This window comes from Microcebus murinus, chromosome 10, assembly GCF_040939455.1.
Source record: "Microcebus murinus isolate Inina chromosome 10, M.murinus_Inina_mat1.0, whole genome shotgun sequence".
In the NCBI taxonomy this organism is placed as follows: Eukaryota; Metazoa; Chordata; class Mammalia; order Primates; family Cheirogaleidae; genus Microcebus; species Microcebus murinus.
The window spans coordinates 65632629-65656882 of NC_134113.1; the positions used below are offsets into that span (position 1 = coordinate 65632629).

At 33.4% G+C, this 24254-nt stretch overlaps 1 protein-coding gene across 9 annotated transcripts in view; it reads left to right on the plus strand.

The window, feature by feature from the left end:
- Positions 1-24254, plus strand: part of USP15 (ubiquitin specific peptidase 15) — a 355507-nt gene that overhangs the window by 226591 nt on the left and 104662 nt on the right. The window contains exon 2 of one of the 9 annotated variants that reach the window (XM_076007450.1): positions 1040-1198. The exons of the other annotated variants lie outside the window; for them this stretch is intronic. The gene's annotated coding sequence lies outside the window, so the exon portion shown is untranslated. The remainder of the gene's footprint in view (positions 1-1039; positions 1199-24254) is intronic. 9 annotated transcript variants of the gene reach the window in all.

The window sequence follows — 24254 nt, forward strand, 5'->3', positions numbered from 1 at the left end:
ATCCATAAGTTAAAATATGGATATTATTTTCTCTTTAACGTTGTCATGTTTTTGGCATACTGAGTTTTGTTGACATTACAGGGTGATAGGAGCAATGTGTATTATGGGCATTGAGCTTTTTAAAGTTTGTTATTTTTCAAGTGAGTTTATTTTTGCTTTTTAATAAAGTTAGTGTAAATAATTTTATAGATATATTTTAAGCACCGAATACAGGAAGTTCATAAATTTGAATCATTACAATGGTTTTACTTTCTTATCTCCACCATTTATTCCTGACAAAATGCTGTGATAATTGTGATCATTTTCAAGTAAACTAATAGGTGGCAGACTTGGGATTTTATTTAAGTACTTTGATCTAAGTCTTAGTACTTTTTTCCTACTTTGTTAGGCTATGTACTGTGTTTCTATGGTAAAGATCCTTAAGGGTATAAATAAATATTTATGGCTTTACAGTAAAAATTGGACCTTAAAATAACTTAATCATAGTTGTTCATATTGGAATGTTTCTAAAATGTTTATTACTGTGGGGAAATTGGACATTTCCTAAGACACCTATGTTTAACTTGGCCTGTAGATTTTTAAAGGTGAAACCAATCTCTAGTCCCTATTGTAAGTTAAAGAACATTAAAATTTTTTTAATTTATCTGCCTATTACCACCTCATAAAAAGATAAATTCAGTTTTCCATAAAATAGAAATCCATAAGTTAAAGTATTGATATTATTGTTTCTCTTTAATGTTGTCATGTTTTTGGTATAGTGAGTTTTGACATTGCAAGATGATAGGCGCAATATGTGTATTATGGACATTAAACTTTTTTTAAGGTTTGGTGTTTTTCAAGTGAGTGTATTTTTGCTTTTTAACAAAGTTACTGGAGATAATTTTATAGACATATTTTAAAGACTAAATACAGGTGGTTCGTAAATTTGAGTCATTTCAATGGTTTCATTTTAAAGAAAAGGAAACTGAAGGCCAGATATTTAGATAACAGCAGAATGTACAAGTTTTATCCCCACATGCATTGTTTCTTTTATTTAAAGGAAAAAAATTACAGGAACAATATGCTACTGAGAGTTGCAGAAACCAGTCTGATTTACATGTGAACCAGTTTATTTGCAAATTAGCAGGTGAAACCTGTCAAAAAAGCAAAAAGAAATAGTACAAAGCAAAGTTTCATTCAGAGTTTTAAGAATAATTTGGTAAGTATAAATTTGATGATGAACTTGTGAGTACAGAACTGGTAGGAATATTTAATAATTTAGTTATTGGGCTTATTGTTTTGAAACTAACTAGAAAGTTTTCTTTTGTTAGTGTTACGTCATTTACAGGAAATGAAACCAAAAAGGAGAGCTTTTTTTAATGTTGGTAAATTGGTAAAAATAAGGACAGAAGTAGTGACATTACTGTGTATTTTTTTTTACATTTTAGTTGCTTAAAAATCTAAAAAAGCAAGTGTTCTTAAGTGTTTTTTGTAAATTTTTCAATCACTTCTAAATTGTTAGTTTTTAATCTTTAGGTTAGTCTCTTTAGGGTATTTGGGCAAATCCTGCTTGTTATTTTATAGCTGAAACCAGCCATACACAAATGGAACATTGTCTTGACATAAGTATGTAACCATCTCAGAAAGACTGTTTGGGCTACTGAGAAAAAAATAGTGGGTTTACCATAAGTTTATATAAAAGTTTAATAGAGATACTTGAAGTTGTAGTCAAAATGCATTAAATGAATAAATTTCACTAATTAGCTCTTGAGCACTTTGGGAATAAAGACTGTCTCATGGTATTAATAACTCAGGTAACTATAATGCTTAGAAGCAAGTATAAAGATTTATTGGATTCTCTGTTAAACAGTTTCCCTTTGTAAGCATTGAAAACATTTTATCTACAAACTGCTTTTTCAGAGATGAAAAGAAGTTATACAAGTCTTGAGATGATATACTTGGTACTAGACTTTATGCTGAGAAGTATAAGTTGATGCAGAAGAGTTAGTTATACCTTTTAAAAAGGTGAGACAGGAAAAGTACCACTGTTCTGCATAAGGCGTAAAGCAGTGGTCTCATAATGATACTTGTTGATCTGTGTTTCAATTCACATAAGATATTTAGAAAACTATGAACAAAATTAAGTTAGAATTTAGGAGTTATAGAAAAAGGATAAGTGAACTAGAATTGTTTAGGTTAGATGAATTAAAGACAACTTTTAGATACGTGGCGGTTTCTTCTGATGAAACAAAAAAAATTTGCTCAAAATACATTACGTGTATTTTAGGAACCTATTTAAGGAATGGTAATTAAATGAATGAGTTATAAAGAAAGTTTTGGGCTGTGGAATGTTCTCTTTGGGAATTTCTTTTAAAATAGACCTATTACAAGTAAATAAACAGATAACTACAAATCATCCAAATCACTGCTTCATTTTCTCCATTTTTATTAAGCGTTTTTATGTGCCAGTCATTTTCAGTAGTTTTTATGTATGATTATGTTTGGTGATAGTATCTAGCTAATTTTACAATTTAGCAAAATATTGTATTTCATTTTTGTACAAACTCTAATAACTCTGGTTGGTTTAAGGTAACTTCGGAGAGTAACTAGTTTGTGTTTAGAGTCATTTAAAATGTCTGTGATGACATTTTCATTTCAGTAAGTTGCTGAAGAATCTGATCAACAAGGTTTTAGGCAAGAGACATTGATTTCAACTTTCAGAGCTTTTCTTCCATTTTTACTTTTAGTTAGAAATCTTTGAGGTTTTATTTTGTTTGGTCCCTTATCTTTGTGCAACTTTGACACTAGCAGAAAATAACTTTCTTATAGTCACAAATCAATTAACAATGTCATAGTGATTAATCAACATGAATTCCAAATTGTTTAATATATACATACTAAAGAAAGTTTCACATCACTGTTACTGTTCAAATTAATTTTAGTTGTTCCAGGGTGTTCACTAACAGAATAGGGTATATGTTACATCATTTATAGGAAATGAAACCAAAAGGAAAAACTTTTTTAATGTTGGTAAATTGGTGACACGAAGGCATATTTTTTACATTTTAATTGCTTAAAAAGTAAGTTTTCTTAACTTACGTCTTTTTTGTAAATTTTTCAATCACTTCTAAATTGTTAATGAATCCAGGATTAATGTACACCAAGAAGATCCAGAGCTAGTTGATGATTTCATGTATCTATTTAGTGAAATTTAGGCTTTATTTTTTGTAAATTATACCATTAGCACATACAAGGTGTTAAGTAAGTGATCTTTCTATGAAATGGTTTTGTGACAGTTATTAATTTTGGTTACACATAGTATAATAAGAAAGTTTGTCACGCCATGACCTATAATATTACACTTAACCTGTAATCCTAGCTCTTGGGAGGCCGAGGCGGGCGGATTGCTCAAGGTCAGGAGTTCAAAACCAGCCTGAGCAAGAGCGAGACCCCGTCTCTACTATAAATAGAAAGAAATTAATTGGCCAACTGATATATATATAAAAAATTAGCTGGGCATGGTGGCGCATGCCTGTAGTCCCAGCTACCTGGGAGGCTGAGGCAGAAGGATCACTCAAGCCCAGGAGTTTGAGGTTGCTGTGAGCTAGGCTGACGCCACGGCACTCACTCTAGCCTGGGCAACAAAGTGAGACTCTGTCTCAAAAAAAAAAAAAAAAATTACACTTAAAAACACTATGTACCAGGTACTGTTTTAAGTGCATATTGACTTATTTACTCATCACCACAATTCAGGGTACTGGTGCTATTATTCACATTCGACAAAATGGGAATCCTAGGCTCAGAGAGGTGTTTACACAGTGGTGTATCTGGATTTTGAACCCAAGTAGTCTGGGTCTTTAATTAGTGCCCTTAAATCTTACCATGCTGCCTCTTTTTTAGATATTCATTTTAAAATGTGATTCCACTTTAAATGGGAGGGGGGGAGCTTTTTTTCATTTTAAGTGGAATCTATTTTATATTTAGTAGCAAAATTCTACCATTTTATCCCACACTTGTCTCTTGTGACTGTTCAGTTTAGATATGATATAATATGTAGAAAATCTTAACATCTTGCTTCCAGAAATTAAAACATGTTTAAAGATTGATAGGTGAATAACTGAATACACAGAACAAATGTCATTTTGATCCAAGAGTACAATCAAGCAAAAGAATCTGGGATCATTTGCTGTTGAGCTTTTGAATTTTAATTGTTTAATCATAAGCTTTTATTGGAGGCAACATGGCCCCTTTTCATATAGTTTTGCAGAAATAACACATCAAACAGGTAGTAAGATCTTATAGGATATTTTATTTAATACTTTGTACAGTATTTTAAAAGTTCAGTAATGGTTTATAGTAAGCCACAAACACATAAAGCTCTCTTTTTGGACTATTGATCTATAAGAATAATCCAGCGTAGAAAACACAAATATGAATGTTTGCTATTTTATATTCCATGTTTACCAACTTATTTTTTTCAGAAATAACTTTCAATGAATTTTTGAAGTCAATGAACATTTAAATTAAGACAGTGGAAGGTACAAGCATAATCATCTTGACATTTCTTTAGCGTTTTCTTCAAAAGTGATAGTTCCAATAGCATTACTGCTAATAGAACAATCAATTTTGCTATCGTTGTAATTAACTATATTCATTTTATTATGTGATTTTAGAGTGATTCTTTCCTCACTTTGAGAATCATTTCATTAATAAGCCATGATTATTGATGCAAGTGAATTGAAACTGTTGGGTATATTGGCAGAGAGATAAGGGGAAGGTTGAGAACAACTGATAAAGGTTGACTACATATCTTATCAGATTTGATCCTCAAAATAAGGACAAAATATTTATATTTATTTTTCATAGATGAAGAAGCTGAGAGAAATTAATTGGTTTGCCCATAGTCCACAGGTGATAGATAGTACCACTACCAGTGAACATTTATTGAATGTTTACTCAGTGGCAGCCACAATTTTAAATGCTTTACACTTACACAGCCTTTAAAGTATGTGCTCTTATTTACCTCATTTTATGTTTAATGATTCCAAAGCTGGTTTGCATACCTGGTTTATAATGGTTTAAAATACTATAATAAATATTATCTAATACCTAAAGATAAGTCCTTATTATTAAAGATGGTTTTATGCTGTCCCTACTCAAATATAATTCAAACAGTATTTCATTAAACCATGGGGATTTCTCTTCCTTTCTTAGTCCTCATATAGAATTGTCCAACAATTACTAGGTTTTTTTCCCTGAGTAATGTCAGTCCAGGTTGTACCTTTTATTTTCATTTCCTCAGTTATCATCATAATTCACACTATGAATCTCATGTTTATTTCCCTGAAGTCATTTCTCTAGACTCTTTCTCCCATCTATCCTTTAAAACAGGGAATATTTATTTTTATTATTTTAGTTCCTTTAAATTTTACCTTCCAGTTTACATAAAAGTCACTACTAAAGAAACCTAACATAAGACTGATCATAAGTGGCCTCAGTTTTGGATACAGATTAAAATTAAGTATTTGAGGGATGGATTAAAAATGGCTCCTCAAAAAGAAAGACATAAATTCCGGTTGTAATGTAAGGCAGAAAATTAACCTGCACTTGGTATGCCCTCCACTCTTTGCTTTTTTAAAATACAGATTATTGTGATGTAATTCTCATGCCATACTATTTGCCCGCTTAAAGTGGACAGTTCATTTGTTTCAACATATGCACAGAATTGTGCAGTCATCACCAACATCAATTTTAGAATTTTTTCATTATCCCAAAAAGGTATTAGTGCTTGCCTCCCATTTCTCCCCAAACACCCCTGCTATAGACAGCTACTAATCTACTTTCTTTTTTTATTTACCTATTCTGGATATTTTGTATAAATGGAATTTCATAATATGCATAATTTTTATTTCTGGGGTAACATTTTTGTGAGTTTATCCATATTGTAGCATGTATCAATATTTCATTTTTTTTAATTGCTGAATGATATAGTCATGTGTTACTTAACAATAGGGATACGTTCTGAGAAATGTGTCATTAGGCAGTTTTGTTGTGGGAACATTGTGGAGTGTACTTACATTAGGTGGGATAGCCTACTACACACCCAGGTTAAACTGGTATAGCATTTTGTTCCTAGGCTACAAACCTGTACAGCATGTTACTGCATTGAACACTGTAGGCATTTGTAACACAGTGATATTTTTATATGGAAATGCATGCAAACATATAAGAGGTACAGTAAAAATACAATATTGTGATACAAGAGACCACCATGGTTAAGTGTGGTCCATTGTTGACTGAAATGTCATTATGTGATGCATGACTACGGTATTCCATTTTATAGACATAACACATTTAATTTATCCACTTACCAATTAATGGACATTTAAGTTTCCTGTTTTTGTTTTTGAGACAGAGTCTCACTTTGTTGCCCAGGCTAGAGTGAGTGCCGTGGCGTCACCCTAGCTCACAGCAACCTCAAACTCCTGGGCTCAAGCTATCCTGCTGTCTCAGCCTCCCTAGTAGCTGGGACTACAGGCATGTGCCACCTGTATATAATTTTTTCTATATAAATTAGTTGGCCAATTAATTTCTTTGTATTTATAGTAGAGAAGGGGTTTCACTCTTGCTCAGGCTGGTCTTGAACTCCTGACCTCGAGAGATCAGCCCGCCTCGGCCTCCCAGAGTGCTAGGATTACAGGCGTGAGCAACCGTGCCCAGACAAGTTTCCAGTTTTTGACTATCATGAATAATCTAGCTATGAACATCCATGTGCAAGTTTTCATTTCTCTTCAGTATATATTAGAAGTAGAATTGCTAGGTCTCTATGATTAACTTTTTGAGGAACTCCTATCCTATTTTCCAAAGCTGTGACACCATTTTACATTGCCACTAGCGTATGAGGGCTCCATTTTATCCACATTCTTGTCATCACTTGTTATTGTCTTTTTCATTATAGCCATCTTATTGGGTATGAAGTGATATTACAGTTTTGATTTGCATTTCCCTGATAACTAATGATTTTGAGCCTCTTTTCATCTGTTTATTGCCCATTTGTATGTCTTCTGAATGTCCTGCATCTTTCTCCATTTTAAAAATTTGGTTGCTTTTTATTATTGAGTTGTAAGAGTTATTCATATATTCTAGATACAGGTCCCTCACCAAATAGGTGGTTTGCAAAATTTTTGCTCATTCCATGGTTTTTCTTTTCAGTTTCTTGCTGATGTCCATTAAAGCACAATTTTTTATTTTAATAAATTCAGTGTATCTGTTTTTGTGTATTGTCACTTGGCTTTTGGTATTATGTCTAAGAAGGCTTTTGTGTAACTGAATGTCAGAAAGATTTACTTCTATATTTTCTTCTGTAAGTTTTATAGGTTTAGCTATCTTATTTAGGTCTGTAATCCAACTGAGTTAATTTTTTATGTATTTGGTGTAAGAAAGCAGTCCAGTTTCATTCTTTTACATATGGATATCCAGTTGTCACAGCACAATTTATCAAAAAGACTATTCTTTCCCTGTGGGATTGTCTTGGCACCCTACTCGAAAATCAATTGACTGTAAACAGTGAAGTTTATTTCTAGACTCTCTTCCATTGATATAGATGTCTATCCTTATGTTAGTACCATACTGTCTTAATTAAATAGATGTACAGTAAATTTTGAAATCTAGAAGTTGTCTTCCAAGAGCTTTTTCAAGTTTGTTTTGGCCCTCTTCTTTCATTTATTAGTTTATGATATTTTGAAATGTTGTTTTCTAAATATTCTTAAGTATGTGTTCATATACCATTAGTCCTCATAAATGATACACTTTTTTGAGCAACATGTCTTGTCTTCTCTCATTGGAAATCTCCCCCATCCCTGTATTTCTTAGAGGTATGTGGTATAGTAGTATTTACACAATGAATGCTGTGTGTCAGGTAACCTGCAGATCTCTCTCCTACTCTTATCAGGCCCCTAAAGCACAGTGTACTAGCTTAAGAACATAGGTAAGTGTGTTAATTATCACAAATGACATTTACAATATCCATGGAAAAGGTAGAACAGCAACCGGAAATGACATGGCATTCTAAAAGGAGGCTAAACTCTCATTAATCATTCAAGTGAAAAAATAGTCACATCATACTATTTAAATAATGTTTAAAAACATTCAAAATAATTTTTTTATAAAAATACATTTATGTAGGAAAGTATAAAAACATTCATGCAATGCTAAATTCAAGATAAGGGTATGCAAAGAGAGGGGTCTACAGGAATACTACATTAGTATTTGTAATATTCTTTAGGTGCATGGTTTGATGGTATGTACGTAGATGCTTGTTATTCTCAGTATTTTAATGTATGCCTACATATGATACAAAAATTTTTTGAAAAGTAAAGTTGGTTGTGAGGACTTTTTGTTTTGAGGAAGTCCCAGCTTTTCTTAGTTTTGATTTATTTTTATTATTTTAATGCCAAACCAATTCTTCCAATGTAGAAAAGTTATAAAAAGTTAGTTCAGGAAATTTATACAGCGAAAGTCAAAGATTTTTAATTATTTGTTTCCTTCTTGCTTCATATATGATTATCCAAATTTACATGTCAGATATGGTTGCAGGATATCTTTAGTATAGAGAGGCATATGTATAAGATATTGATTGTGTGCATATATTCTGGATGAATAGTTTAAAAACCATATTACTTGGCCTCTTTCTTGAGTTCCTTATTTGTCTTAGTTTAGATCAAAAAGAGGTCATAAAAATTAGTTCTTGCTAACTGATGGACTTAATGTTATAGCAGAAAATAGGTTAGAAATGCTTGAAATCTAAAAATTAAGCCATAAAAAGAAGGTAAACCAGGCCATTGGTTTATTTGAAAGAACTTCCTAGTATTCTTTGGTTAAATTTTATCGTAACAATGAAATTCTGAGTTTTAGTTTGTGGTACTTAAAAAAGTCAGTGAAATGCCTCACTGATAATGGTTTAGAATAGTAGATACTGTGAGTATCTCAGTGTTAAAAATAGGTTTATACTATCACTACTCAAATGTAATTTAAACATTTCATTTAGTAAGGGAATTAATCATAAAAGAGAATTAGCATCCAAATTGTTTATGCCATTATTTTTGTACAAGATAGTTATAAATATTTTTCTGAGATAAAGCGTGCTACATTGGATTAGGCTAAAGAATTTTGTATATTTTCTTACTTGTAAAAGAATGAGTGTCTGTGCCTACTCTGCAGAGGAAGATAGGATTTTTAAAAAATAAACAAGATTATATTTATATCAATATTAGGCAATTAAGCAGGAACATTTATTTGAAATTTGTCATCATAAACATGTTACCGATCCAAAAAAAACAAACAGAACTACGCATTCACTGCCTCTCTGGTTTCCTAAATCCTGCTGTTGGGATTTTCCCATACTGCTTTTATTTTTTTTTTTTATTTTTTTTTTATTTTTTTTTAATTTTTTTTCAATAAAGCGCTGTCAGAAGACCCATACTGCTTTTAAACTCTGTTATATCTGGGACTATTTCTGAATCATCTACTGGTTCTCATATATCTTTCTTAGATTTGCTTCTAATGTGTATAAAAACATCAAACAACTATCAAAATTCTTCTATTCCTCCTGCTTCCCTCAAAATCTGGCCTTTTTAGTTCTGACAGTTAGTACTTTAGTACATTGGAAAACTATCTTAATATTGATTCAAAAGCTCATAGCTTCTCCAGAGCCATTGAAAATTATTCTGTCCCAACCATAATACAGATGTCTTTCTTGATGCCTTCAGAATATTTAACATCATACAATTTAGACCTTTTTGAAGTACTTGTAACATTATGTAAGTTTTTGATTTACTAAGCATTTCACACGTATTTGATCCCCCCAGTAATCTTGTGAGATATTCCCGGGGTGGGCTTCATGAAATGTAGACCAAATTCTCTTTCTCTTTTAAAAATCTTTCAGTGATTTCCAATGCATTTAGGATAAAATCCATATCATTGCCTAAAAGGCACTATTTGTCTGCGAATGGTAGATAAGACTGAAGTATGTCAGCCTACTCTCCTGTCTTACCTAGCATTTCTCCTCTCTTTACCTTAAACTCTAACTTCGTTTAGTCAGTTCCTCCAACACAAAATTCCCAAAGTCCTTCTGGCATTAGTATATGCTGTTCTTTCAGTTTAGATAGTTTTTCTTCTTACTCTTCCTAGAGTAACTCCTATTCAGAGTTACTTTTTCAGGAAGATTTTCATTTACTCTAAATATGGCCCTCATTGTATGCTTTCATAGCTCCCACCACAATATTTTGCTGTATTGATTACTTAGTCATTTTTCTCCACTGGACTATAAATTCCATGAACCTTGGCTATTTTGCTAACCACTTTATTCATGTAGAATAGTACATACATAGTAGATCTCCAGTATTTTTTTTAATGAGTGAATTCCCATTTCTAAGATGAACAATCTAAGGGTTTTATTGCTGAGCAACTTTTCTAAGACTTCACATCAAGTAATGTTGGAAATAGAATTTTGATGTCATACTTTTTCTGTGATAAATTTAGAATTCTTATCTACTGAAGTCTGACTTAGGAGACAAGAAAATATATAATGAAACATACAAACAAGTTGAGATTGGGTATGAAAAATTCATCCACAATTCAGTGTTTACCCATACATATTGTAGAAAACTTCATAAAAGAAAGGTGGTGTTTTATAAGTGTTTCAATTCTGGTAGCTTAGTAATAACATTATTTTATCCTCTGCTACCTCCCTTTTAAAAAGGAACCCTTACTATTTCATAAAGAGGGGATGTGGTATATGATTTTACTAAGTATCTGTTATATATTTAGGTCTTTGTTAAATAAATAGCATTTAAAATAAAGTTTAATGTAGTGAAAAGAACACCAAACTTTAGCATCTGAAAACTAGAGCGTGCTGGGCTCTGCATCCCCACTGAGAACTGTTGTGTGATCTTGTTAATCATATAATCTCTGAGTTTTGGTTTCCTCCCTTCAGTTAAATAAAAAAAGGAAGAAAAATAAAGGGTTGCTCTAACAATAAATTAATGTAAAAACACTTTGTACAGAAACCCAGTGTAAATCTAAAGCAGTTATATTCTGTTATGCAGATATTAAGATTTTAATGTAAAACAGGAGTGATACCATATTTATGTTTCTAAAATGTCTGGCAGCAGAATTGAGGTCAAATTGTAAGCAAGCAAAACTTAAAGCAGAGAGACAAGTCAGGCAGCTATTACAGTAACCAAATGCCACTAAAACATGGTGGAGAAGACGGGGTACAGAGAACTAAAGTACTTTTCTAAGAATGAAAAGGAGAGGGCAGACTTCAATATTCTGAAGGTACTTGGTTACTTGATGTTCTGGAGGGAAGAATATAGGATAATATTCTGGTTTCTGGCTTGGGAGATTAAATTACTGATAAAGTCATTTATTAAAGGAATACTAGAGAATAAATAAATGCAGAGGTGGCCGGGCACGGTGGCTCACACCTATAATCCTAGCACTCTGGGAGGCCGAGGCAGGCGGATTGCTCAAGCTCAGGAGTTCAAAACCAGCCTGAGGGAGACCCCATCTCTACTATAAAAACAGAAAGAAATTAATTGGCCAACTAATATGTATATAAAAAAAATTAGCCGGGCATGGTGGCGTATGCCTGTAGTCCCAGCTACTTGGGAGGCTGAGGCAGGAGGATTGCTTGAGCCCAGGAGTTTGAGGTTGCTGTGAGCTAGGCTGACACCACGGCACTCACTCTAGCCTGGGCAACGAAGTGAGACTCTGTCTCAAAAAAATAAATAAGTTAAAATAAATAAATGCAGAGGTGAAGATGATAAATGAGTCAAAGTTGACATATCTATGGAAAATCCAAGAAGACGTGGGTGGACTAGTTGAAACTGGAAATATGATTCAAGAAGTTGAGGATTGGCCCTAGGATGAAGATTTTAGAATCATTTGTATGAATTATATTATTAGAGAATACAAACAGTGAAAGAAGAAATCAGAGACTGGCCCTGTGTAATACTAACATATAAAAAGAGAGGATTGTAAAAAAAAAAAAATTAGGAAGAGCCCCCCCTTCCCCCTGCAAAAAAGTAGAATCACAGAGGCTATTTTTTTAAAGGATTAATAAGTACATAAAATTATGAATCTATTGGATTTGTTAAGGTGGTCATTGGTGACTTTGTGAGGGCCAGTTGGGGTAGGGAAGACCTATTATACTAGGTTGGAGAGTAAATGAGAGTTGAGGAAGTAGAAGCTTGACTATAAGGCCAAGTCAGAAAAATGGGAATAGAGGAGGAAATAAGTATGTGAGTTGAAAGGAGGGGATAAAAGGAGAGGAGGAAAAGACTTGTCTCTATTTATATGCTGAGTGGAAAAAGCCAGAAGAGAGAGAAATAAGGGGGGTTACTTCCTCCACTGATATATAAGAGAATCAGGTATGGTTAAGGTATGGTGCAATAGAGTTGTACAGAAAGTTGAGGCTTCTAACCTCCTTGTAAAATAAGTAGCAAGGTTGTCTTTTCAACCTAGTGGAGATGGTGCAATAGAGTTGAACAGAAAGTCGAGGCTTCTAACTTCCTTGTAAAGTAGGTAGCAAGGTTGTCTGTTCAACCTAAGGGGTTAGAAACTTGGTGAAACTGGAACAAAGTTTTGAAATAATTATTGGGAATAGAGAAAGCCATGTTGTAGACATGCTAGATGATTGCAGGTCATATTTGAAGGATTTGAGAGATTGAAGACCATAGATCTTTAATCTCCATGAAATTTTCTTTAGTAATTTTAACCCAAATAATATTAACATTATGATAAAAATATATTCATATTGATGTACTAGTGTGTCAACATAATGGGTAATGACCAAGTATGAGACACCTTCATAAAATCCCTTGTAACTCTCTGAAATGGGGAAATGATAGTGATTAAGCCACAGGCAGAAGCCTCAATCATAAAGTGATCTTCTAGATCATAAATCAGTACATTTAATAACTTTTCATATAGGCACACAGACATGTCTCAGTATTATTCAGAACTTTGTGTAAGAAATTTAAATTTGTTCATCATAAACCAGTTATTTACTATTTTAGATGTTTTCACATTAGTATTTAGATCAATTTTAGATGTTTGTAAGTCTATAGTTTAATATTTGGCACTAAAGTTTGATCATCTTCAAATTAGTAAATATGTCAATTTTAGGATTTTTTTATTGTTTTGCTTATATTATCTTCTAAAATATCAAGGGTAATAATCTGTACTTTATGTGCTTTTCCTTTTGTATAAGATATCATCCCATCATTTTCATTTTTCTGGCTTATTTACTAGTATTCTAGTTATGAGAGGAAATAATTTTTCAAGAATGATACTGCTTCAAAGAAAATTCTTAAAAGCTTATTAAAATCTAATGTAAGTTCATCTGTTTGGAGAAACTAGAAATATAAAAGATAATATAAAATAAATTTCTTTAAAAAGCAAATAGTAGTCAGCTAAAACTATATGCATCTTGTGCATTTTGGTGTATATATTTTCATCTCAGTTAAAAAAAACTAAACTGTATTTATAATTATTTTTGTTGACTGTTGTTTTAACACTCAGTTTTGGTCAGGCATGATGGCTCACGTCTGTAATTCTAGCACTCTGGGAGGCCGAAGCAGGAGGATTGCTGGAGGTCAGGAGTTTGAGACCAGCTGGAACAAGAGTGAGACTCTGTCTCTACTAAAAATGGAAAAAATTAGCTGGACGACTAAAAATAGAAACAAAAAATTAGCCAGGCATGGTGGTGGCAAGTGCCCGTAGTCTCAGCTACTCAGGAGGCTGAGGCAGTAGGATTGCTTGAGCCCAGAAGTTTGAGGTTTCCATGAGCTAAGCTGACACCATGGCACTCACTCTAGCCAGGACAACAAAGCGAGACTGTCTCAAAAAAAAAAAAAAAAAACACTCAGTTTTGCTGGCCTCCACATTACTCTTTGTCTATTCCTTTGACTATACTTCATTCTATGTGCATATATATGAAGAAGATGTATATATACATGAACCTATTATTTTATATTAACAGAAAACATATACTCATATTTAATGTAATATTTCAAGAAGACAGAAGAGTAAGTAAAAATAAAAGAAAGTTGTCCTCTCCTATGATAACAGTGCCTTCTGGAATAACTCCTGAAAGACCTGCCTAAGGCTCTTTTACAGTTAAATTTTTTTTTATTTAAGTAGAAGGAGTACACTCTAAAATAACAGTAAAAAGTATAGCAAATATATACATAGTCATTTATTATTATTATCAAGTACTGTATGGGCTGTACTACTGGTAGCACAGTAGGTTTGTTCACACCAGCATCACCATAGACAAATGAGTACTGCATTCTACAGTGTTTTGGTGTCACAATGGCTATGATGTCACTAGGCAATAGGAATTTTTCAGCTCCGTTTTTATCTTAAGGGACCACCAATGTATATATAGTCCATTGTTGACCAAAGTATTATTATGTGGTGCAAGAATGTATAATAGATGCTCTTCCACTTATAATGGGGTTACAGCCCAATAAACCCATCAAAAGTTGAAAATATCATAAATCAAAAACACGTTTAATACACCTAACTCCTCTTAGTTACAAAAATAAAGCATTACAGTTAAATCTCCCTGTATGTTTTCCTAATGTCATCCTCTTCCCTCCCTTGCTTAGGCAGCCACTATTCTGAAATTGAACTTTATAATTCTTTTTATACTTTTACTACATATGCATGTATCTGTAAATAATATATAGTATTTGTGGCATGTTTTAACATTTTCTGTAGTTACACTGTGTGTGCATATTCATGTTATCTTAATATACGTGTATTATATTGCATACATGCTTTTACACCTTCCTTTTTTCATTCAACGTTGTAATTTTGAGATTTATCCATGTTAATATATTTTTTATATATATATTTTTAATTGTCCAGCTAATTTCTTTCTATTTTTTTTAGTAGAGACGGGGTCTCGCTCTTGCTCAGACTGGTCTCAAACTACTGAGTTCAAACAATCCACCCGCCTCAGGAAGTACAAGGATTACAGGCATGAGCCACTGTGCCTGGCCCATGTTAATGTATTTTTAATTTCAATTTTTGCATAGTATTTCATTGTATGACTAATGCATATGAGATGTTTTTCAATTTTCGTTCTTCCAAATTATGCTGCAGTAAATATTCTTACAGTTTTATTCTTGTGAAAATGGGCAAGAGTTTCTGTAGGTTAGAACTTTACAATGCCAATACACAATTATATGGTTTGCACATCTTCATCTTTAATAGATATTGCCAAATTATTTGCCAAAGTAAGGATTCTTGTTTACCCTACCCCAGCCCTTTCAAAGCACAAGAATTGCTGTTACTACACATCTCCATATTTAATATTGCATGTGCGTGTGCTTGTGTGTTCACCATTTTTGTGGGAATGATATAATATCTCTTTGTGGTGTTTATTTGCATTTTCCTTGTTGCTAATGAGGTTAAGCCATCTCCTCATGCGTAGAGGCTATTCTGATTTCCTGTTCTGTAAATTGCCCATTATTCTTTTGTTTTTTAATTTAAGGGAGTTTTCATGTATTCTAATCCTTTGTTGATTATATGCAGTGTAAGTATCTTCCTCAGTCTGTATCTTGTGTCTTTACTTGGTGGTAGTTTTTGTTGAACAGGAGCTTTTAATTTTAATCTTGGCAAGTTTATCCACCTTTTTCTTTAAGATTTGTTGCTTTTTTTCTTAACTCTTCCTATATTTTAAGGTAACAAGGGTTTTCTTATGTATCTTTTAAAAATTTTGTACTTTTGCTTTTCACATTTACTTTTAAATTCATCTTTAATTTATTTTTATATAGTTAGGTCTGCCATAACACAGCATGTGTTCTTAAAAATCACCATGCTATGCAAAAATGGCACAGTAAAAACTACAGGGCATATGGGAAAAAATGGAATTGGGGTACAACATTCAAAAACTTTTCCAGTGACACATTTTTTAAAAAGATACCCCCAAAATGGTAGCACAGTTTTGCATGTGTTAAATGGTTAAGAAATATATAAGTGCCACAATAAATATGACATTTTATCTTGAAAAAGATGAAGTTTGCTTGTGGAAATGGGATTCAGGAGGGTTGCCGCTTGTGAGTTATTGCGAAATAGCGCGTGGAGATTATCTGAAATCTGCCAGGAGGTTTTAACAGCATATGTGGAGGCTGTGGCTCATAACACACCTGGTGAATTTAGGTAGATGTCTGAGTTATGTGTGTTTTGTGCATTCCTATGCTGGTCACTGTAGTTGGGTGGATAGTTTTCAGTGTTCACCTATTGTTTCTTTCAGAGTTGGAACTACCGTGTTTCCCCGACAATAAGACCTATCCATAAAATAAGTCTTAGCAGGATTTCTAAGCATTTGTGCAATATAAGCCCTACCCCGAAAATAAGACCTAGTGGTGGGCGTAGCTGCTCAACATATCTGCACAACCCGTGCATTTCATCGCAGAGCAGTAAAGAAGACGAGCAGCCCTTCTCATCTGCTCCATGAGAGCTCTATTGTTCAACATGAGAGATTAGGGCCAATGGTTCTAAAGGAAATAGAGTCGCAAGAAATTCAGGATGGAATTCCGGGTTTGGAGAGTTATGATGATGTTCCAGAAGAAGACAACTTAACTATATTTGAATAAATATAGATTGTTGTACGGTACTTTAAAAAAATAACACATCCCTTGAAAATAAGCCCTAGGGTGTCTTCTTGAGGAAAAATAAATATAAGACCCTGACTTATTTTCGGAGAAACACAGTAGGTAGGGTAAGGTACCTAAGGCTAAAATTTAAGCAAACATTGACTTTTAGGGTCCCCAAACATCTCATTTGTCTCACCTAGTTGTGGCCCTGCTTGTGGGTGAAATGGTGCTTAAATATACACTGTAATTTATGTTAGATTCAAATTGTTCCTTAATACCATCACTTGTCACTTAGTGACAGGGATATGATCTGAAAAATGCATCATTAGGCAATTTCATTTTGCAAGCACCATAGAGTGTATTTAAACCTAGATGGTAGAGCCTACTACACACGTAGGCTATATGATATAGCCTATTGCTCCTAGGCTGCAAACCTGTACAAGATATTACTGTATTGTATACTATAGGTGATTGTACCACAGTAGTAATTGTGTATCTAAACATGTCTAATCAGAAAAGGTACACTAAAAATAATGGTATAAAAGATAAATAATGGTATATCTGTATGGGACACTTACTTACCATAAATGAAGCTTCCAAGACTGGGAGTTACTGCGTGTGGGTCAGTGAGTGAGTGGTGAGTGAAGGTGAGGGCTTAGGACATTACTATACTCTACTGTAGACTTTATAAATACTGTATACTTAGGCTACACTAAATTTATTAAAAAATATTTTTCTTTATAATAAATTATACCTTAGCTTACTGTAATGTTTTTACGTTAGAAACTTATTAATTTTTTAAAACTTTTTGACTCTTGTGGAAACACTTGGTTTAAAACACAAACACATTGTACAACCGTACAAAAATATTTTCTTTATATCCTTATTCTGTAAGCTTTTTTCTATTTTTAAAATTATTTATTTATTTATTTTTTGCTTTTAAAACTTTCTTGGTAAAAACTAAGATACAAACCCATATATTGGCCTAGGACTACACAGGGTTAGGATCATCAGTATCACTGTCTCACTTACCCCTTAGCATCTTCTCCCACTGGAAGGTCTTCAAGGGCAATAACATGCATGAAGCAGTCATCTTCCATGATAACAATGCCTTCTGGAAAACCTCCTGAAGGACCTGCCTGAGGCTCTTTTACAGTAAACTTTTTTATACATAAGTAGAAAGGGTACACTCTAAAATAATGATAAAAAGTATAGTATAAGGCCGGGCGTGGTGGCTCACGCCTGTAATCCTAGCACTTTGGGAGGCCGAGGCGGGCGGATTGCTCAAGGCCAGGAGTTCGAAACCAGCCTGAGCGAGACCCCGTCTCTACCAAAAATAGAAATAAATTAATTGACCAACTAAAAATATATATACAAAAAATTAGCCGGGCATGGTGGCGCATGCCTGTAGTCCCAGCTACTCGGGAGGCTGAGGCAGTAGGATCGCTGAGCCCCGGGAGATTGAGGTTGCTGTGAGCCAGGCTGATGCCACGGCACTCACTCTAACCTGGGCAACAAAGTGAGACTCTGTCTCAAAAAAAAAAAGTATAGTATAGCAAATATGTATAGTCATTATTATCAAGTATCATATATACTGTATATAATTGTGTGTGCTATGCTACTGGCAGCTATGTAGGTTGTTTTACACCATCACCATAAACAGATAAATATTGTGTTATGCTATAATGTTACAGTGGGTACAATGTCACTAGGCAATAAGAATTTTTCAGCTCTATTATAATCTTATGGGACCACTATTTTATATATATTTTATATATATATTCATTGTTGACCAAAATATTGTTATGTGGCGTAAGAATGTATACAGAAGCTCCTCCACTTAAAATGGGGTTACAGCCTGATAAACCCATCAAAAGTTGAAAATATCATAAATCAAAAATGCGTTTAATGCACCTAACCTACCAAACATCATAGCTTAGCCTAGCCTACATTAAACATGCTCAGAACACTTACATTAGTCTACAGTTGGGCAAAATCATCTAACACAAAGCCTATTATATAATAAACTGTTGAATATCTCATATAATTTATGAATACTGTGCTGAAAGTGAAAAACAGAATCATTGTTGGGTACTTGAAGTACAGTTTCTACCTAATGTGTATCATTTTGCCACCATCATAATGTCCAGAAATTGTAAGCCACACCCTCCTAAGTTGGGACTGTTTGTATCAATTTTTTTTATTGTGGTAAGACCATTTAACACTTGATCTGCCCTCTTAGATTCTTAAGTGCACAATACAATATTGTTAACTATAGGCACAGTGTTGTACAACATATCTCTAGAACTTACTCATTTTGCATAACTGAAACTTATCATGCAGTATTTGTCTTTCTGTGACTGGTTTATTTCATTTAGCATAATGTCCTCTAGGTTCATCTATGTTGTTGTGTGTGACAGGATTTCCTCTTTTTTTTCAGGCCGAATAGTATTTTTTTTTTGTATGTATACCACATTTTTTTAAATCAGTGTTCATCAGTCAATGTACATTTAGTTTGTTTCCCCATCTTGGCTGTTGTGAATATTGTTAAAGTGATCATGGGAGTGCATGTACCTCTTCAAGATATTGATTTCAAATCTTTTGGATATATACCCAGAGGTGGGACTGCTGGATCATATGGGAGTTTTTTTTAATTTTTTGAGGAACCTCTATACTGTTTTCCATAGCTGATGTACCATTTTACATTCCTACCCAATAATGTTGGGTTCTAATACAAGGGTTCCAGTTTCTCCACAAACTCACCAACACTTGGTATCTTTTGGTTTTTTTTTTTAGTAATAGCCATCCTAACAGGTGTGAAGTGATATCTCATTGTGGCTTTGATTTGCCTTATGTATCAGTTGTGTTGTAACACACATTCAAGTTTTAAAAACAAGCATTAGAGCAGAACTGACTGCATATGTTAGGTAGAGCTGTAATTAATTTTTTCCCGCATTCTTGGTCAATTGTCCCAGTACTTTTATATAATAATCCATTTTTCCCACTAGTTTGTGATGATGCTGTTGAACACATACCATATCTCTACATATATGTGAGCCTGGTTCTTATTTCTTTTCTGTTTTCTTTCTTTCTTTTCTTCCCTTTCTCTCTTTCCCCTCCCTCCCTCCCCCCTCCCTCCCTCCCTCCCTCCCTCCCTTCTTTCCTTCCTCCCTCTTCCTCCTCCTCCTTCTCTTCTCCCAAGAACCCTAGTGGATTCCTGAAACTACAGATAGTACCAAACCTTATATAGTTTTTCCTATACATACACACCTATGATAAAGCTTAACTTATAAATAAGGCACAGAAAGCAATAACTAATAATAAAATATAACAGTTATAAAAACATACTATAATAAAAGTTATACAAATGTGGTGTCAATATTGTGCTGTACTCACACTTCATTTGGTAATGATATAAAATCATAAAATGCCTATGTGATGAGATGAAGTGAGGTAAATGATATAGGCATTGGGATGTAAATGGAAGATTTCAGAAATAAACAATTCGTCAGTATTAAATTGCATGCTGTTCTGAGTAGCGTAATGAAATTTTGTGCTGTCTCATCCAGAATGCCTTTAGTCACTTAGTAGGCATTTTGGTTATCTGATCAACTGTCAAGGTATCACAATGCTTAGGTTCTAATAACCTTTATTTTACTTAATGAAACTTTTCGAAAGAATATAGACTAATGGCCAGCAAACATATGAAAAAATGCTCAACATCTCTATTCATCAGGTAAATGCAAATCAAAACTGCAATGAGATATCACTTAACTCCAATGAGAAGGGCTTTTGGCAAAAAGTCTCAAAACAGTAAATATTGGCATGGATGTAGAGAGATAGGAACACTCATACACTGCTGGTGGGACTGCCAAGGAGTACAACCTCTGTGGAAAGTAATATGGAGATAACTCAAAGAACTAAAAGTAGAACTACCATTTAGTCCACCAATCTCACTACTGAATATTTACCCAGAGTGAAAAAGACATTCTATAATAAAGATATCTGCACTCGAATGTTTATAGCGGCATAATTACAAAGATGTGGAAACAGCCAACCCAAGTGCCCATCAATACACATGTGGATTAATAAAATATGGTATATGTATACCATGGAGTACTAGTAATAGCCACAAAAAAAGGTGAACTACCTCTTGTATTATCCTGGACAGAGCTGGAGCCCATTCTTCGAAGTGAAGTGTCATAAGAATGGAAAAACAAACACTACATGTACTCACCATTAAATTGGTACTAATCGATCAACACATACTCACATATGGAAATAACATTCATCAGTGTCAAGCAGGTGGGGCGGGGAGGGACGGGATGGGTAAATTCATACCTAGTGAGTATGGCACGTGCTTTCTGGGGGATGGGCATGTTTGTAGCTCTGACTTGGGGGGTATAAGGTCAATTTATGTAACCAAAGTGTTTGTACCCCTGTAATATTCTGAAATAAAAAATAAAATATCCCCAAAGCACAAGAGTAATGATATAATATTTTGGGGCCACAGTTGACCATGGGTAACTGAACCCACAGATGACTGAACCCATCAAGAGCGAAACCATGAATAAACCACGAACATGGGGATTACTGTGTAACTGTAAAGGAATTATTAAGCACTTTGGAAGATAAAATTCTATGTTTTAAAAATATCTCTTAAGTAAATAAAAATAGAATTTTGATACTATTTCACAAATAGTTTTGAATGTAAGTTTTAGAAATAACATATGTAATCACAGTGTTAATTTTATCTCAAGTCCATATTTTTATTTTTAATGCATATGCCATTACTACTTAAGAAAACTAATTGAGAATTCTGCAGTTTCATTTTAAAGGCAAAAGCCAGTGACTATTTAAGAAAATTAACTAGAGATGAAAATCTACCCTTCCAAGTGATATTAGACTCCACAATAGCTTTTTATACAGGTATTACCAAATCATTAAGGAACAGATAATCCCCGTTCCTATAAACTATTTTCTTGGAAAGTAGTAGAAGAAAAACTACCTAGTTTTGTTCAGCATAGTACTGGAGAAACATTTTGTAATACTTAGTCATGATAATCTAAAGAAATGTTGAATAAAAGGAAACCTCTGTAATCAATATTTATCAAAAACCTATAACAAATTCATAAGCAATATTTATCAAAAATCTACCTAATGGTGAAACTTCAGCTATCCCCATTAAAATCGAGACAAAAATGTTTGCTATCTCTTTACCTACATAATTTTAGAAGTCTGAGCAAGTGATGAGACAAGTAAAAATAGGAATAGAATTATAAAGGAAAGGATAAAACACATTATTTGCAGCAACAATATGATTTTTTACATATAAAAATCCAAGGGAAACTACAACCAAATAGAACTGTTAAGAATCCAGGGGACTGGTGAATATAAGATTAATCACTTTAAAAAATCATTTCTATGCATCAACTTCGAACAGTTATAAAGTGTAATTGATTGGAAAAGATATAAAATTTCACATAGAAAAACTATGAAGTTCCTAGGAATGAATCTAACAAAATAAGTTCGATCTTTATCAGAAAAAAATGATAAAATTTATCGAAAGACATTAACCTGAATAATTGAGACATATACCATGGCTGTGGATGAGAAGACTTAGTTTTGTAAAGACAGCTATTTTCCCCAAATTAATTTGTAAGTTTAATGCAATTCTAGTCAAAATCTTAAAAGGCTTTTTTTTGTGGAACATGATAAACCTTTTATAAAATTTATATGAAAAAGCAAATGGCCAAGGGTAGCTAAGGCAATTTGTAAGGAACTGGCCCTAAAAATATCAAGAATAAGGTAATCAAAACACTCTGAAATTAGGACAATAATAGACACTTAGATGAATGAGAATAAAACTGTATCTTAGTATGGCATTTGTTTGCAAAGAAAGCAGTCTATTTTAGAAAACAAGGTTTTCTTAAGACTTAGTCCCTCAATTCTTCTTTTCTCACAAATCTTTGAACTCCACAGAGTGGAGGCTTTTAAGTTGCATAACCCTGACAGTGGGTTTGGAGTACTGGTACATAGATAATTCTGCATACCCATTTTTAGAGAATTAAACTGCTCATGAATATTCTTTAAGAATTATGAGGTTTTGTTAGGTTGGTGCCTTTCCTTTGCTATTTTCAGGCATAACCATGAGTTTTTATTCTTATAGTGCTATATGTGGTATGCCCAGACACATCAGAATGATGATTTCCTAAGAAAACTTTGTTTCCCGTATCATTACATACATGAGCTTTAAACATCTCATTAACCTTTACTTTTCATTTTGTTTGTGATCAAACCTGGTTAAATGTGTAAGAAATGTCTCTGGAAAAGAATTTAAAATAATTGTGACCCAGTGGCAAAGCATTATTTTGTACTAGGTATATTATAGTCAGAATAAATTTGTAAAGTTGTTTGCATTTATTTTTTTTTAATGCTTTCTTTGCTAGTGACACTTATTTTACGTTTTCTGTTACTAATCATCTGATCAGAATCTAATTATAGGTAGTTGAAGATAAGATGAATAGAGTTTCAGTAATGCTTATAGTGTATCACACTTTTGAAATCATTCAAAAACCAATCCTGCTTGCCCCAGCAGATTTCACTACTGTATGAGGAACAGAGACAGTATTGTTGTTATTGACTTCTGTTGGTAAAGAAGCTTAATTATTTTTAAGGTTTTTTTTTAAGTTTCATTATAATTATTATAATTAACCTTGCAAACCATTAATAACCAACTTCTCTTCCCTCCAAAAAAAAAAAAGCACACAGTAAAGTACATACAATTAATGTACTGTTTTTGCAAGTTTCTTGAAAAAAATAATTAAAAAAAATTTTTTTTTATTCCTTTATTTTTTTTTTCCATTTTCAGTTGGCCAATTAACTTATTTTAATTTTATTTTTAGTAGAGACGGGGTCTCGCTCTTGCTCAGGCTGGTCTTGAACTTCTGAGCTCAAACGATCCACCCGCCTCGGCCTCCCAGAGAGCTAGGATTACAGGCGTGAGCCACCGCGCCCGGCCAATTTTTTAAATTTTTTTCTATTTTACCACCTTGCATTTTAAAATTTGTTTTGATTGATCCTTATAATTATTTGAATTTTTGTTCAGTTGAAAAGTATTTTCTTGGCCAGGCACAGTGGCTGACATCTGTAATCCTAACACTTGAGAGGCCAAGGTGGGAGGATTGCTTGAGGCCAAGAGTTCAAAACCAGCAGAAGCAAGAGTGAGACTCCATCTCTACAAAAAAAATAGAACAGTTAGCCGGGTATAGTGACTTGCACTTGTAGTCCCAGCTGCTCCGGAGGCTGAGCAGGAAGATTGCTTGAGCCCCCAGGAATTTGAGGTTGCAGTGTGCTGTGATGACGCCAATGCACTCTAGCCAGGGCGACAGAACAAAACTGTATCTCAAAAAAAAAAAGAAAAGAAAAGTATTTTCTTGAATACTCATCACCTGCATGTTTTTTAAATTGTTGTTATGCATTTTTTTTAAATTACGTCAATACTTGTCCTCAAGTAGTAGATATTTATAGAACCGTAGAAAGAATACTTTATACAAATGAAGTATTTTTCTTCCAAATACTAAATGGCATGATAGTTATTCTCTG